This window comes from Hipposideros armiger, unplaced genomic scaffold, assembly GCF_001890085.2.
Source record: "Hipposideros armiger isolate ML-2016 unplaced genomic scaffold, ASM189008v1 scaffold_827, whole genome shotgun sequence".
NCBI classification, from domain to species: domain Eukaryota; kingdom Metazoa; phylum Chordata; class Mammalia; order Chiroptera; family Hipposideridae; genus Hipposideros; species Hipposideros armiger.
In genome coordinates, this window is record NW_017732177.1 from 522,799 (window position 1) to 540,962 (window position 18,164).

Genomic DNA, 18,164 nt, shown 5'->3' on the forward strand with positions numbered 1-18,164 from the left:
GTGTGCTCCTTGCACTGCTGCACACTGTGAGTCCTCCTGACTCCAAACTGTGCTCTCCCTTCAGACTGAGTGCACGTGGACGGCCCAGAATGAGCTGTCCATCTGGCTGTCGGCGGCGTCTGGGGCAGTGCTGAGCGCAGACTTGCTGTCAATCATTGTTCCTTCCTTTAAGTGTGGTGTTTGTCAGTGCCTTGGGGGCCCCTACGTGCCTTACCTGTGTCCCCTTCTTTCCCACTCATTTACACAGAAGCTGAGATCACCGTCTGCCCCAGCTGTTCTTACCTGGGTCACACAACCACCTGTGTCTGGGGCTTAATGTTACTATTGTATAACAGGTTCTCCCAAAGGACTGCCATGCCTGCGCGGGGATGACGTTTGAACTCATTTGGTCAGTCTCTCTGCCTGTGTTCATTAAATGCATGCATGGTCACCGGTAATTAATGTCCCAATCAGAACTGGAAGAAAAACAGCTGTCGCAATGGCATAATTACTAAATGTCCCCAAATAGCCACATGAAAACCGACAGAACAACCAGACAGCAAAACCAAGAATGCATGCACCATAGTCACAGCAAACTCCAGTGGCCCCATATACCCGTGAACCCCAAACTACAAGGCTTGAGAATCGATGTCCATGGGGGACGATGCTGAGAGGAGCGTCAGAGAGTCTGGAAGACACAGAAACACAAGAACCCCTAAAAGGCCAGTAGGTAAGCACTGGCCAGCCAATGCGAGAACAGCAGCTGCAACTGAGAAGGGGTCTGTTTGACTCAGTAGCAAATGGGTGCATGACATCCACCCCACCCACTCTTGGGACTGGCCTGCTCGGGTCCCTCAGGACAGGTAGGGCCCCCACACTGGCAATGGAACCCAAATTAAGCAGGACAGGGGTAAGATAAACAGAGACTGGCCAGCAAGATGGATGGATGGGTGGGTGGGTGGGTGGGTGCATGGATGGATGGATGGATTCTTAATGTACATGAAAACAACAGAACATGGAGATCTGTGAAGTGACAAAGCTATTCTGAACACAGCTACTTCTAAAAGTTTAGGGAAACTGATTTAATGTGAAAATGAACAATCAAAAAGGATCAGAGTTGAATCTAACTTAAATTTCTTGTAAGAAAAGAGGGAATACAGAGTGATATTCCACAGATGAGAAAAGCATGCCAGAAAATACATCCCTATAAATCACGTCTAACTATAATTCGTTATTTCAAAAATAGCTAAAAAGCCCTAATAAAAACAACACATAACATGAAAGTATAACATAAATCAGAAACAGAAACTCAGAAATCAGATGACAAAACTCAAGACAAGTACAAATAAGAAAACTTTTTTCAGAAGTAAAGAAAAACTAGGAAAATTACAATAGAAAGTAAACAACAAATAATGACTTATGAGAAATAAAAGATAAAAAAAGGAAAATTTACAACTAGAAAAATTTGAAGCAATTAAAGGATTTAAGAGAAAGTGACAAGTATTTAAGTGATCGAAGAAGATGCAACATGTTGGCAATGGAAACCCCTGAAGGAGAAAACTGAAACAAGCCAACAAATACTAAAAATTATAATTCAAGAAAGTTTTTCAAACTGAGGATTTGAAATGACATTGAGGGAACAACTAACATCTCTGAAAATATTCACTTGGAACAACCCACATGCAGACATTGTCTAGTAAAATATCTGACATTTAAAGAAAAAGAATCCTGTGGGTTTATAGGCCAATACACAGAGTGACAAATAATAAAAATAAAATTATATCATTACCAGACTTTGACAGCAATGCTTTATTCTGATAAAAAAAACTGCAGTAACATAATTCAGATATTCAAAGAAGGTAAATATGACTCAAGATTTTTACATTCAGCAAAAGTGATACCCACATAAGGCTGCTAGTGAGCATTAAACATATTCTTACTTATATACACAAAGCCCAATTGAGAGTTAAAGGGAGAGAGTATAGCATGCAATGGCTATATACTCAGACAATGTAAATATAGTGCAACCATTAAAAAGTGAGCAGATGCAAAAAAACTTAACTATTTTTGGTAATCATATTGGTGATGGTGATAGCATTAATATTATTATTTTGAGACTGTTGTATTCTTGATAGATAAAGCAAATGGATAATTATGAATATTCTAATTCTAGCCTGCCCAGAGCTCTTGAGAATATGGACCTGAGGAAGGTCCAAGATGGCAAAATAGAAAGACATAAAAAATAAAATAGCACCTCCCACAAAAAAAAAAAATATATATATATATATATGGATCATTGGTGTGGAAAAAGGAGGTAACATTTTCACATAGACACATTTAAGTATTACTATAAACTCATATTTATCTTTTTTATTTTTTTAAGATTGTTATTGTGGAATTGGGGGAAGGGGAACAGACAAGTTGCTGTCCTTTTGTTCTTCAGTCTAGTTGTGGAGGACGTTGCTTCACTGGCCCAAGTTGGNGTGCCTCTAGCAAATCCTGGACTCTCTGTGGAAAAAGAAATGCCCAAACAATACGTGTTCAACGCCGTGAGAGTCCAACCAGCTCAGGCACTGGCTGCAGTGTTGTTCAAGCGAGAGGAGTCGCTTCTTTCCATCGATGGCGTGCCACTCACCAAGAGTAAATGCAGTTCGCTGAGGCTCTGACGAGCCGCGGACGATTACGTAATTCTCCCACGGAGTGAGACTGCGAGAACAGCACCATCAGGGGAGAAGGGGCCCCTGAAAACATCCTGGTGCCTACGCCACATCACAGAGTGTCCACTCACCGTCTCTGAGCAGAGTCCAGGCTTCCCAGGATGAGGCCGGGCCACCATCACCCAGAAACGTGGGGAGAACGACATAAACACAGAGAGCATCACGGGGGAAGAGCTGGGGGCTTTTCAGATGGTTTCCATTTACAGTGAAGTTAGGGAAACAAACTCCGTTTTAAATTTTGGCTTTAGTGTTATACACAGGAGAGGCTGCCTCCGATTACAGTGCTTTTTTTCTCTTTCTGAGTTTTGATACTGGGCCCAGAGCAGCGGTCTTCATAAGGGTTCTCTGTTCTGTTATCTGTACAAAGGCACCACCACCGAGCAGAAGGGAGCCGCTGGTCACACGGGGCCCTCCCATGCCACCTGCCACCTCTGGGGGAGGTTGCTTTCCTGTGGAACTCCCTTGGTTTGAATTCTATCTTTCCTTTGAAGGACTGTCTTATCTCTATTAGCGTTTCCAAAGGGAACAGAGAGACGTTCTAAAAATTGTTTAGGCTCCTAGAAAAGAAAAATAACCACTTTCCCCAAACTTTACATTATACATTACGTTTCAACCCCACTGGGAAAGTCTGTTTATTTTTTATTGAAATCACAACTCCTTTCCAGAAACACATTAAGCCCCAGGCCCCATGTCAGCTTTAAAAAAAAAAACTTTTGCTAAACAAACCAGGGAAATATGTCACATAAATATGTCCTTATTATATATCTGCTCCATCTGCTATATTTAATAAAGATATATTTTGAAACCTATTTGTACATTGTATATAATATTTATGTAGAATTGAAAACAGATATATCACACATAAGTTATCTGGTGATCAGGGGAGAACTGGATAACATGTATATGTAATATATGTAACATTATATATAGATATACACATAATACATTAAATGTACTTATACATTTTATATTTTTGTATATCATTTTCTATATTTATGTGTGTACATTGATACACATGTCACAGGTTGAAAATGTTCCCGAGCAATGAATTTTAGCATATACACTCAGAAAATTACTTCCTGCGTGGGGACAAAGCTAATTGAATCTTAATTAGATCCATTACTTTGATGATTCAGTTGTTCTCCTCAGTACAAAGTGAACAAAAAGTACTCAAGAAAGCTCAGTCTTACAGAGTTTCAGAGTTTTTCACCGAACCTGCCTATTTAAATCCATCCCATCTGATTTTCGCATTTCAGGAAATACTTCCTTTTGAGTTTGTTTTCAAAATGCCAAACCCATTGGGAGCCTCTGAGCCAGCAGGGGGGACTTGTTTGCCAAGCCCCAAGGATTTCTGGGAGTGGTTCTTAAGCTTGAAAAGGAGCTTTCCAGGTCCTTCCTTCAGCCCCTCTCCCCTAAATGCAAGTCGCCACAGAGAAGTTCTCTCCAAACCCAGCCGGAAGCAGAGGAATGAGGCCACAGTGCAACAAGCCGGTGTTAGCAGGAGACGTGAGCTTCCGTGTTCTCTGCTTTCTGCTCTGTGGGGCTGTCGAGCCAGCACCTATTCATAAACCCACTTAAAACATTCACAGTGGACCAGGGAGGTTAAGTAAAATAGCGTCATCCCTTGTCTCCCCTGCACATGTTCAGCACCCTACCCCTGGGTCCCCACAGCCTGTGCTCACCACTGTCCCTCAGTCCTCCTCGCACCGAGCCCCTCGAGGGCAGAGCAGATCGAAGCTTCATCCCCCCAGTCCTGGCATCCTGCTCAGTACCTAAGATGCCCAGGGCATGCTATGCTAGTGGAATGCCATGTCCTCACGTTAATCAGAACCGACAGAGCGTGCCCAGTGCCGCGCTGGGTAAAACGAGAAGGCAGCTTCCTGAAGCACGTTTCATTGCCAGCGAATGCAAAAGGATGCAAGGTCCCTGAGACTTACGCCCTTTGGACGGAGGAAAAGAACACGTTTTTAGATCACAGCCAACGTGGAGGACGGAGTCGCTGACGGGACAGGTCGGGAAGCCACTGGCAAAGGTAAAATGCACAGCGGTCTCATAAAGTAACAATGGCTCCTCCTCTGTCTCTTCTCTTGGTCTCAATGACTCGCCATCACCACCACTTTCTCAGCGGCCCCAAGCCCCAGCTGTCGGCAACGATGAGTATTCAAGATTCAGCCAACATGGTCAAGTAGTCAAGGAGTTGCTAGGACGCATACTGTCACCTGTGGCTGGGCCCCGAGATAAACTCCAGGGAGAGGACGCCTCTACCCAGCTCCCTCAAGCGGCACGGTGCTCCAACAGGAAGCCGCGTTGGCCAGTCGAAGGCAGGTGTGCTGAGAACAGAACTGGTCCTACAAGGCCCCCCCCTTCACCTTTTTAATCCTGCTGCGGTTGTCGATCCTTCCACCTGGCCGGGGTCCTGTGCTTGCCACCCAATTAAAAGGTCCTGGGATTGGTAACCCATTTTTTTTTTTGAGCTGGAAAAGCATGCAATGCTTATGCCAACTGCTAGTTGTAGATCTATTGGGTCGTCGGAAAAGTCATGACGTATTCTTTCTATGTTTTTCGTTGCAAAAATGCGTCGTGACTACTTTTCTGACAACCCAATAGATGGAGTGGGGTTCCTGGTGGAACTCTGTGGGCTGTCGGCTTCCCTGGGCTTACGAATTGCACCCACAGTCAGAGCAGACTGCCTGTGGTGTTCTGTTTTGAAAAGTACTGCTATCCTGGCCTGTTCTGCTTCCCAAATGTGGCCGGCAGCATTCTCAGGTGGCCCCAAGAGTCCCACCACCCTGTTGTAGAAGCCACATACGGCCCTCTCCCCTTCATCACCACGGCGGGGTGTCATTCCCACAGGGAGCGTGTGTCATATGAAAAAGATGAAGGTGACCTTCAAGGTGATAAAAAGAAAGGAACTATCGAGCCATGAAAAGACACGGAGGAACCTTAAACGCACATTTACCGAGCGAAAGGGGTCAATCTGAGAAGCCTACACACCATATGGTTCCAACTCTATAACATTCTGGAAAAGGCAAAACTACCGAGAAAGTGAAAAGATCAGTGGTTGCCAGAGGGTTGGGGGAGGAGGGGTGAGTCAGCAGAGCACAAAGCTGACTTTGGAGTAAGTAAGTTTGGAGCCATGAAACTACCCTGCGTGATGCTGTAACCGTGGATACATGTCACTACACATTTGTCAAGATGCATATAATGTGCAACACCACAAGCGAACCCTGCTCAGGTATCTTTGGAGCGAACGAATCAGGCTAAACCCAGAAGCAATCATCTGAGAAGGGTTGCTTTTCAGAGAACAAGTGGCCACCTGTATACCAGAGAGCACGTTCTGAAAGGCTGGAAAGAGTTGCCCAGGTCAGGGTGAACAGAGTCTTTGAAAAGATAAACTATACATTGTCAAGATGCTAGGTCTCTGCACGTAACTACTTGCCTGGAATAAGCGCTGATTTTTCTTTACAGAAATGTTTATCTGGTCGACCTACTAATGGTCTTTATTCTTCATCAAACAATTGCAGAAGAACAAAAATGCTATGCATGCAGAACACAACAATAATAATCATTTAAAGTATTCAGGGAGATCCCAAAGTCCACAAGAGAAAATGCAATTGTGGAAGAGTTCTGCCCTGGTGTTGTTAGTTTGATTTTACCAGACATGTAATACCTCTTTGATTTGATTTAATACCTCCTCTGATACCCCAAGATACATTTGTGGGGGGAGGGAACGCCTATGATACACAGCTGCTGTTTCATTATTAAAATTTACTGGGAACATTGTGGTGTGTTTGCTCTGTATTAACTTCACCGAGGAGTGAAAAAGCCAATAAAACTTGAATATGTCTCTATCAGATAATATATACACAATGAAAAACCACTTTTTAAATTGTTTTATCTACTTCACACCCAAAATATAATGAGTTCCAACAAATTTTTTGATCACATAGAATTTCTGCATCATATGGGCTCAGTCCAATTTTTTAAATACGACTTGACTTCTGGTTAAATGCTGCAAATTTAGCCCACGCATCTATCTCTGCCCCCTCCCAATGCTTAGCAAAATGAGCATAAAGAAATAGAAAGATAGTCACAAGGATTAAAAGAATACAAGAGACAACAGCAGACAAGAGAGGGCAACCAAAGGTTCTGAAGCTGGAAAGCAAACAAAAGCAGTCAGTAGGGCTGAGTAAGTCAGATGCCAAAAATCTGAAAGAACAGGGGCCAGGAGTGATCAAACCAGTTCCTAGAGCAGATTTCTCAGCCCCAGCTGAGTTTTCAGATGCCTGCAGCCCATAGGTAACATCTGTTATTATGCTGCCCCTGTTTCTGCTATGACTCAATATCCTACTACACCAGCATTATCTGGCTCAAGTTTTGGGCCAGTTTTCTTTATTTTCTTTTAACTTTTCATTTTGACATAATTTTATTATCACAGGAAGTTGCAAAACGGTTCGTCGAGTTCCATCTACATTTCAGCCATCGGCCCCCAATGGTGACATCTTACGTAACCATAGCACAATATCAAAACCAGAACATGAATAAAGCAAAAGGAAAAATTATTTCTTTTCACACGAGCTTTACTTAGTAGCTGTGCAACCCTTGGCAAATTACCTATTGTCTGAGAATCTCAGTTTTCTCATTATACATGGGTATAATCACTCCTGCTCCAAACGTTATGGGAGAATTGAAATCACGTTCCTAACACGTCTAGAACAGTATGGGGTTTGGCACAGAGAACTCCACAAATGGCAGCACTTGATTCTCCTTTTCATTTGGTTTCACAAATGAAAACCAAATCGTTCCCAAAGCATATACACTGATTATCGCTCTCTCTATGGGAACAGTAGAAACAACACTCGATTTTTCCTTTAAAGTTCCACAAACCATGACATCACCAAGACTTCAAGGATAAAGGAAACATACTTCAGAGCTCAGAAAGAAAAGGCAAATACCCAAAATAGAAAAAAGAAGTCTTGTACTCGTCTGCAGCAACACTGAAAGCCAGACAATAATGGAGCAAAGACTACAGCGTTTTGAAGAATAGAGTGTGAGGCCCACACGAAATCCAGTCAGGATGTCACTCAAGCCAGAGGCAACACAGAGATATGCTACAGCATGAGGGAGCTCAGAGAACACAGACCCACAAGCCCTCTTCGTAAAACTGCCTGAAGGCAAAATCCAGACGCATAGAGGAGACAAAAACTTAGTGAGAAGAGAGAGAATCGTTGGCCAAACAGGTGATAAACAGAGGATCCATTTAAGTACAGCTAATATTAAGCGATGGTGGGAAGTGTAGCTGCAGAGCATAATGTAGCTGTTCTATCAACTACCACAGCATGAAAACAATGTCATAATGAAGATAATCAGGAGGGAAAGTGGAAAAAAGTGTGAAATTACTAACGTCCTCAAATTTCATAGCAGGGAGTCAATCGATACTATCTAAAATTAAAAATTGTAATTCAAAGATATGTAATGTCTCCAACGTCTTAACGGTATTCATAATCTACTTCCTTAACCTTAGATCAATTTTTTCAGAGCTAATAACTCCTCAGGGGGAAAGAAATGTATTTGAAGTTTAGCAACACCCCCGGTTCCAAACCAGTTTCATTTCTTTCTATTAAATCAAGTGAAGTTAATTATAAAATTAGATGAAAAAATCCACACTGAAATGAAAACATATTTTGGTGTAACTGCCTGTCCATCTTCACTTCTGTCCTTCTTTCTGAAGGTGGGAGTCCGAAAGGTGTTCAATATGATGGTTATCCAATGGGGATGTTTATTTCTAGTTGGTGGGGATTCTGGGTAGGTTTCTGTATTAATCTTAATAGCAAGGGTGTATTCTTTTAATACCAGGAATAAAGTCATCACCACTGGCCTCTCATGCAGCCATTTCTATTATTATTCCCAGGACTGCTTAAATGATGCAAACCAGATAGGAAAAGTCGGCTTCGATCTCATTTATTCATGCTATCCATCTATGAAAACCCAACTCAGCAGGCAAATGCCCAGCCAACGTGATTGTATATACACATGGCTGCATATAAACACGGCCATAGGTAGCCACAGAGTCATCCTCTGTGAGTGCAAAAGGAAAAGTCATCCGTGACTGGTTGGAGGTGGTTCTATCAAGAGTCATTCTCAGGCTGGCCGAGTGGCTCAGATGGTTAAGAGCACAGGCTCTCAGCAACAGGGTCGCAGGTTCCCACATGGGCCATTGAGCCACACCGAAGATGAGCTGCCGCTGAGCTGCCAACAGATGGCAGGATGGCTCAGCTGGTGAGAGCATGTGCTTCTAACAACAAGGTTGCCGGTTTGACTCCTGCATGGGGTGGTTGGCTATGCCACCTACAACTAAGATTGACACAGCACCTTGAGCTGAGCTGCCCTGAGCTGCTGACAGGTGGCCAGACAGCAACTGGACTTGGAGCTGAGCTAGCTGCACCCTCCACAACAAACCAACACTGTTCCACTTCCCCAATAAAATCTTAAAAAAAAAAAAGAAAGAAAGAAAGAAAGAGTCATTGTCTCCCTCCTCACCCGCTAATTGAAAGTCTACACCAGGATCTCTAGCAGCATACTTGCCTCTACAGATATTAAATTGTCCCTCAAATAAGTTCAATTCTAGGATCCCGGATGAATCTATTCTCCTGCCTTTTTGGCTTCTACACAGGGACTCTATTCTTTCTGAACCTTAGAGCAAATAAGTCCTTTTGGCAAGGTAAATCCTTGGTTAATGCTCACATGCACATGAAAATCCCTACCTTTGGAAAATTTTGCAAGGCGTGCTCGGTGCTTCAGAAAATAAAAACTCAATTCTAATTTACATCTATTGTCCACCAAACTGAAATGTTCCTTTAATGTAGCAGAAAGGGACTATTCCCCACAAGGTGCTGAGTCACGGGCTACGTTTCTGTCAGGTAAGCGATCCTGGAACACGCTGGACTTCCACAGAAACCAGAAGGGACGGCCCTGTGTGGGTCGCAAATTCAACCCGATGTGCAACACTTGGATGACAAGCCAGTGGGCGTTTGGAAGGACACTGACCTAAATAAAACCTAAAGTCGAGTCTATCATCCATGCCTACGTGTTTCAGGCAATTCAGAGTCCAGCCGTGAGTGAAAACCCTGGGAAACTTGCTGAGGAGACAGATACGGTCGGTCGGATGGCTCTAGGAGCCTGCTGCCTCCCCACTTTCAGTAGCCTGGCAGGAGTCCCTGCAGAAGGGGGGCTCAAGCTGTGGCCACCATGCTTTCTCACTGGGCACTGTCTCAGCGGGGGGTCTTGTGATGACAGTCACCCCGTCCCACATGCCTCTAAACGTGTGGGGGCGCAGGGTTGTGGAGTCCCACCCCAGATGTGCCTGGTCAGCACTGCCCAGGTAAACATGGCTCTGTAAGGTACAGTTCAGGACAGGTGAGCCCTGTGCCCAGCTCTGCCTGTGGTTGCTGGGACGGCTTGATTGTCTAATGGGTGTGTGTGCGCATGTGCGTGTGCGTGTGCGTGCACATGTGTGCGCGTGTGTGTGTGCGTGTGCGTGTGTGTGTTGTATGTGTGTGTGACATATCTAGCTCCCATTTTTTATAACACTTGCTAAAATATTATTTGTGGTTGAGCAACAATTTCGGTTACTTGTGAATGCTTTGCAAATCCCATAAAAAGCACTGGATTATGAAAGCTAAAATAACAAGCTTCATTTAGGGCGATTCCGCCTCACCCCTGGCAGAAACCCACAATAACTACTAAGCCACACTTCAGTGTATTTCATGGGGGGCGGGGGGTGGGGAGCAGAGGAATGAAGGTTTTGTTCACTCTGGACTCACAGCATATCTCTAATGTGCCAATATGTGAACATAATCGTTTTGCATATAAATGTGTGTGTCACCTCTGCCCTTGGGGACTTGTGAGAAGGAAGCAGCGTTTATCTTTCTGCCTCCTTTTCAAGTCCTTCCCCTCTTTCTGGGACCTACCCCTCATCACCCTCAGGAATCCACGTCCTCAGGTTTTCTTCTCCCGCCAACGGAAACGATGAGGAAACAATGAGATTTGTTAAGTGCCCAGGCGAAGCTTTTACTCTGACAAAGCTGCTCAGGAAACGCGCCTGGAATTAGCAGGGAATTTCGGGAGTCTTCCCATTTTAGCAGAGATTAAAGCCTCAAACCCAGGCGAGGACACCCTAATGCAGAGACTGCACCAGGCAGGCGGAGAGGCCTTCTGTGATCCTCCAAAAATGTTCCAGGGAATGGCAGCTCCGTTCCTCCTGGGGCTGGCCTGACAGGTCCCAACGCCCAGCTTTCAAACAATCTGGTGCAACCTTGGATCCACAGCAGGGTTTCCCAAAATGCACGGGATCCGAGGTCGGATCATTTGGGCAGACACAAAATAAAGTAGGACTCTCCACTGCGGACTTCGCATGTGTTCAAGAGCCTCGGGTGTGTTTAGGAGCTTTAAGAGGACAATGGACACCTTGATACCTCTGCGCTCTGAGCTTGAAACACAGGTCTCAGGCAATCAATCATCCTAACATTTAGATCCCAGTGGGCATCAGAACCGTCCTGGGTGCCGGAACAGCCATGGGGCTGCACAGCTCTGTTCTCCCTCAGGAGGACCTGCCTCGCGGGTGCAGGGGAGGGACCTCACCCAGCTATTGCACGTTGATGCAACACAACTCCATGGAACTAAATACCACGCACTGGGTGGCTTATAACCACAGACACTTAATTTCTCACGGTTCTGGAGGCTGAAAGTCCAAGGTCACGGTGCAGGCAGATTCTCCTAAGAGCGGGTTTGTATACTTGTGGAAATCCATTATCATAAAACCACTACATCAGCCATTGACAAATGGTCCTGTACCAGGGAAAAGCAATGAGAAAGCGGTTTCCATAGTCCTAGCAAAGATGGAACAGGTGACTGTACGCTCAATCAGTGTCAATACTTTTCACCACTCTCTTTGGGGCAGCGATAGTGTTAGATATTCTAACATGTTACTCTGAACGTACCTAGGAACAGTCTCTGGCAAAGTGGGCAGGATGGCCCCAGGGCTCTATGAAAAGGCAGCAGCACTGGCTGAGGCCCATTTTCACATCTGTAGAAGGAAAGGGAGGTATGTCCTGCGCAAAAAGGCAGCAATTCAGAATCTATTGACCTGGGGATGCTAGGGTTGGAGGGGTCAGAGCCATGGCAGTGACCATTAAAACCGGACAGCAGGCTAAGCACATTCCATGAACTGTCCCATTCATCCCTCAATGGCCCTCAAACCTACAACAATTTCTATGTTTCCGTTGAGAAACATTAATACTCGGAGAAATTAAACTATTTGCCCTAAGCCACATAGGCTGCTGGTAAAGTGTAGGACCCAAATTAATACTCGGTCTTATCTGATCCCCCCGTATCATCAAATGTGTATTTGTATCCATAGCACAGAAGCTATGCTCTTGCAAATGGGGTGTCTTTGCAATTTTATTCTCAAGGTTAAGCATCTATTTAAATAACGTCTAGACTTCAAATCATTGGCAAGATGGAAGTAACCTGTGCTGTGAAATGAAATCCACGAGACTTTTTTCCCCACTGCTATGATATGAAAACACACAGTTTCATTTCATGGGCATGAATATTTGAAATTAAAGCAGATACCTTTTTTTAAAAAAAAGGAATTAGCATTGGGAGTCAAAGCAGAAATACTGTATTTATTCATCGCTCTCCCTTGCTTTACATACTGTAGGCGGTCTGTAGGTATGCACAGTGGTCAAGCCTTTTCGCCAAAGCTGGCCTCTTGGTTTTATATACAACACAGTCCTGAAAATGTATTCCAAAGATCAACATGCCAGGACTGAGCAACTGAACAATAGACCTACATACATAGTATATGGAAGACGACCTCTATTCTTTAGAGGTGTAGAGATGAAATGCTATCACACTTTATCCTTACGACACAATCTTCAGCCAGTATATTTCCAGTACATTATACATATTCATTAAATTTATTTTCATTCATAACTGACTGCATGTTTTAGCCTAGAGCTGGCTGAGGTAAAAATTGCTACTTCCGGTATGCGTAATTATTTTCATTGGGTTTGCAACTGTCCACTCGATTTGGAAAACCTACGCTTCTTATCATGTTACTAGAACGTCACTTTTTTCTTTCGTACACGTATTTGTAGAAGAAAAACAGAAGAATGCAATTTTATAGAAAAGTAAGCACTATACTTCTATACCCAGAGAGCCAATCTGAAAAGGAACCAGTAGTAGCGAGGGGTGTGTCTGACTAGAAACACCCACACCTGAGCTGACATACACAAAACGCAGTACGTAAAAGGCAATTGAGGAGTGTGTATAATTTGCAAACAACGCATGATATTTCGAAACGTCAAGTATATGAAAGTTGGGGACTCCTCATGTCAAAATAATTACAACATCACTTGGCATCGACAGGACATGCATTATTTTCCTGTTTCTACAAGAAAGAAAATGGTGTAAAGAAAAGATCATCAAGAATAGAGACCCACGGGTGGAGAAGTCACATCCCCTGCAAATATTTTGAGCTCAACGAGCAAGTGCACTTCCATTTGTGTGAAGACAGTCCAAGCCCTTCCCACACGCAAGGGTTCTAGAAGTTCTTCACCCACAACCACCAAGGTGCTGAGTTTGGTGCTTGAAAAGAAAGAGGACATGAAAAGCAGCTCTCTGCACACATCCACCTTCTGTGTATAGATGTCAGAAATGGAGGCATGTTGACTACCTTTCTCAGATAAAGTGAGAGGCGTCAGTTCTGTTCTAGGGAGCACCCCCTTTCGCAGGCTTTCTCTTTACCTGAAAAAATAGGGTTTCTCAGCCTCGGAAGTGGTGACATTTGGGGCAAATCATTCCCCGTTGTGGGGGCTGCTGTCTGTTCACTGTAGGATACTGACCAGCATTCCTGATGCCTGCCCTCTAGATGACAGCAACGCACGCGCGTGTGCACGTGAGCACGTGCACACACACAATTGTGACATCTAAAAATGTCCCCAGGCATTACTGAATGTCCTTGTGGGGGAACTGAGGCAAAACCATCTTTGTTGGAAGGCTCCAAGCACACGGACGTGCAGCCCAACCTGCTTCCTGGCTGTCCTGCACCAATAAGCCAGTGTTCGTGGCAACCATGAACCTGGTCAACCTGTCTCTGCAGCCTGGCGTTTCCTGGGGTTAGAACTGCATCACCAAAAGCCCAGCGGCAGCCGGTCACTCTGCATCCGTGATGTCTGAAATTGGAACTGTGTCAAAAGCTAAAGAACCACAATCCGTAAGCTTTGCTTAAATACTCATTCAGCAAATTAACTGTCCTTTCAAAGTTCTTAAGACGCATTTGCTAAATTTAGAAATGACCTAAATGGCAGCCAACGAAGTGGTTCATTAAAACACGGTACACCCTTAACATGGAATATTATATCACCATTGATTATCACATTTTTAAAGGCTATATGACACAGGAAAATGCTAAGGACATGGTGATCGATAACAAACCAGTATTTACAATGATATAAATACACACGCATATATAATGTTATCTAAAAATTCTGAGCAAAATTATTTTCTGTAAAAAGCATCTTGGGGCCGGCGGAGTGGCACGTTGGTTAAGAGCTGGCTTGGGACGCCAGAGGACCCGGTTCGGATCCCACATATGAGGGCCAGTGACACTGCCCTCTACAGCTAAGATGCTGAACAACAGCTCAACCTGGAGCTGGGCTGCCGTGAGTCGCGGCGTAGGCTGCAGCCCCTGCTGCAGTGGGTTTCCACAGGCTACTGTGTGTAGCCAGCAGCCGCTGTGAGCGGCCGTCCAGAAGCCGGCGACTGATCTGCCTCACCCGGGAAGAGCGCAATGATGGTGCCAACTTGGGCCAGTGAAGCAACGTCCTCCACAACTAGACTGAAGAACAAAAAGGACAGCAACTGGTCTGTTCCCCTTCCCCCAATTCCCCAATTTTAAAAAAAAAAAGCATCTTGGACGTTAAATTTCTCACCACATTACGGTTTTGCTCACAGGAAGTGCCTGCAAACTATGGCCGTCACCATGACTGCATTTGTGAATCAGAGCTGACTCCTCCTCTCAGTGTCACCAACGGAAAACACCCGACAACCCTCTTCCCTGCAAAGCCGGCAACCCTTCCCCGCTGCCTTCACTCCCTTTGGCGGAGCGGTGACAAACACTGGTACTGCCCTGTGCCTCTCTGGCATTAGTTTCTAAATCAAAAGCTGCCGAGGACCAAAGTCTCCACCCCAGCGTGAACTCATGAGTCAAAGAGAATGTGAAACACGACAAGCATGTCTGAAAGATGCTGAGATGTGTGGCGGAGATTGGGAGGCCCTGAGGGCTGCTGGAGAAGTGGGGAGCGGGGTGAGGAGGCCGGGGCCTGACTGCACTGTGCCGCCTCGCGTCTGCTGTCTTCTAGCTGCCAGGTAGGACGACAGAACGGCAGAGGGCAAAAGCTCCTTGAAGAGCAGCTCTCAGTAGGGGCAGAGGTGTGTCTGAGGTGCGTGCCAGGGGGGCTCCAGCAGGTGGCAGTACAAGCTAACCAGGCCTGCAAACGAGCTTGGGTCCACAGGCCCAGGGCAGAGAAGGAAGAGGAACCACCTCTGTCCTTCTCCAAGCGTCCCATTCTTACCTGGAGAAGCATCCGTGCCTCTAAACCGGAAACAAACAGAAAACGCCTGGGAAGGACTCCAACGGCAGCGAAGAATGACTGTCGCCGCCCTGGGTGACACCCCAAGCTCTGCTGGGAGTCCCTGTAAAAGGGCGCGTTGGTGGTAAGTTGGTGGTAAGCCTGGTTTTGGTCCTCTCACTGTTGCCCGGAAGGCCAGAAGAGAAAGGTTCTAAAGGACAGTTTATGACAGTTTGAGCCGCTCACCTCCAAAGTAGGCACAAAGGCACGTGAGCTGAGGGCCCTCGTGAAGAATTTCAGAACAAGGGTGTTCTGAAAATGAAGGCAGCCGAGTCCAGAAATGCTGCCTGCGGAAAGCCAGGACACCTCCGAAAGAGCTGCGTCATGCAAACCTGGCAGTCGGGAGGCCACCAGACGTCGGGGCCACTACGCTCCATGATCTGTCACGTGCTCGGCTTCTCTTGGGGTCATTTCCCTCGTCAGGAGAACAAAGGTCACTGGCCAGATACGTTTCAAGGCCCTCTCCTGTTCTGAAAGTCTAGGATTCCGTAAATTCCTCACCACCCAGATTACATCTCGGTCCGCGTGAAACGGCCGAGTTAAGATGGGAACCAAGTTCCACTCGATTCACCAAACTCGGGCGGTGTTGGCGCATCTCTTTTGGAACACAGAGACGGAGATTCAGATTTCCCAAGTGGCTTCCCAGCCCTCGAGTCCTGGCATGTACCGTGTGTCACGGTGTCCAGTGTAACAGGGTGACTCATGACTGCTCCCTGGGAGTTTGGCCCGACGCTCAGCCAAGCATGCCGTATGTGTGACCTGCCTTGCCTTCTCTGGAACTGAGCCTGCTTGATGAGAGGCAGAAGCTTTGCAAAGACTCTGCTACAAGGAGAGAACAGCTGATGACTGACTTCCCTACCTTGTTTTTCCACAGTGGGGTCCAGCGCGTTAAGAAATGAGCATGGCACTCAACAGCCTGGCTTGGGCACCAGCTGTCTCTAGGAAGTGCACGCCCAGGGTCAGCTTGGGGGCGAGGGGGAGGGTATTTTTGGTTTCAGAATCCTGTTTGGCTGGATGAGGACTCCACTTGGATCATTTTAAGTCTTTGTGCAATACTATGTCTTAAGAGCAACACTCACTGTATATCGTTTCGGGGCTGTACTCACTCTGATCGAAGAAAAGGACGTTCTTAGCTAGCAAAACACACCATTTCCCAGCTTGGTGGTTTTCTAGGACAGTTAGTTGAAGCAGGTTGTAGGGGAAGGTAGAAGTGGGGGCAGCCCTCCAATTCACGTTGCTGTGGCAACTTCTACAAAAGCTAAGGTACTCTTGCTCTGTTTTGGAGTGAGTGTGGTGTTCCTTCTAAAATATGGATTTGTACGGTGCGGACATGCCATTAGGAAGTCCTGTAGAAGAGGGTTCTTCTCTCTCTCCCCCTCTTTCCCTCCCTCCCTCGTGCTGGAAGCTAAGGCTGAGATGAAGCCTTTTCATAGATGCAATACTAGAGTTTCAAAAGCTATCCCAGGTGACCCGGATGGAGCGATACGCGGTGCCCATGAAAACATCCTGGCCCAGAGATCAGCGCTGTAAGCCCCTTGCTAGGACCCCTGAAGACGTTCACTTGGGGAGGGTAGTCACCAGCTCACCGTTCTCAGCACACAAGCCGACAAAGCTACCTGGCATTCCTGCCCTGGAAACACGCTTCATGGTTTGTTCCTTTCGTGGACCCCTTTTCTGTTGCCTGCACAATTGATGAAGCTTTGTGGGTCCAGCCCTGGAGAAACGTCAGACTTAGAACTAGTACAGAGCGTCCACCCGTGCAGGACCGTGGGTGGCGGGAGCGGGTGCCAGCCAAGGAAGCAGGAAGTACGACAAAGACCCTCAGAACCTTCCTCATAAATGGAAGAAAAGGGGACGTTGAATGGCATGAGAACGTGCACTGAAAAATAAATACACACCCACGTCCTCCCCGTCCCCTGGGCCTGGCGTTGCTGCTCCAAGGACGTCTTCTAACGCGGGCGTCATACTCAGCTATGGACTCCCGTCGCCTGCAGAATAAACTGCATTGGTCCACGTGGAATTCTAAGCCTTCTTTCATGGGGTCCCACCTGTATTACCACCATTTCTCTTCTGCAAGCCTCCCCTGACATACACACACCTGGGTCTCCAAGGTCGTGGGACCGTTATCTGTCCCTCCAACTCGCTCCCACAGTGCCCCGCTCTGCCTGCCACGGCGTTGTTTCTACACGGGCCTTTCCGTGCTGCCTCTGACCCTCTCCAAATGGGTGAATCCTCCTCAGCCTGCACAGATGTCCTCAGATCTTCCTTCTTCCAAGAAAGCGAGCCCAATCCTCCCTTCCTTGGCACTCCGCTTGTCCCTCTGTTTTAATATATGTGACCCATTGCGTGCGTGCCCTTTTATCTCCCTGATACTATGAGCTCCTTGCAAGGGGAGCTTGTGCTTTGTTCAGCTCGACAGGGCTTAAGAGTGGTTAGCACAGGCAGCCCTCTAAAAGTCCCCATGGGCTGCCTACACACATCACACACACAACCCACAGGCGTGGGCATGGGTGCCTGGCCCTACAGACCCAACTGAGCTCTGGCAGTTGGGAGAGAGGCTGGACTAGGTTTGGGATCAGGCGGGGCTTATCTAGGATTAGATGGAGGAGCTGTCTTGAGCTGCATTTTGCAGGACAGAAAGAACCTGTTCTGGCAGAGAAATGACAGTACGTTCCAAACACACGGGACCAGCTTGCAGAGAGGCTGCAGGGCAGGTGTCGTGTGCAAGATGCTTTGCCTGGAATGTCACCTGTTAGCTGAGGTGTGAAATGCA

At 46.3% G+C, this 18,164-nt stretch overlaps 1 long non-coding RNA gene across 1 annotated transcript in view; it reads right to left on the reverse strand.

Annotated features, from left to right (window-relative positions):
* Window positions 1-16,278, reverse strand: part of LOC109374518 (uncharacterized) — a 138,292-nt gene extending 122,014 nt beyond the window's left edge. Inside the window, exon 1 of the long non-coding RNA XR_002122398.1 lies at window positions 15,335-16,278. This is a non-coding gene — a long non-coding RNA (uncharacterized LOC109374518). The remainder of the gene's footprint in view (window positions 1-15,334) is intronic.
* Between the last annotated feature and the right edge of the window lie 1,886 nt (window positions 16,279-18,164).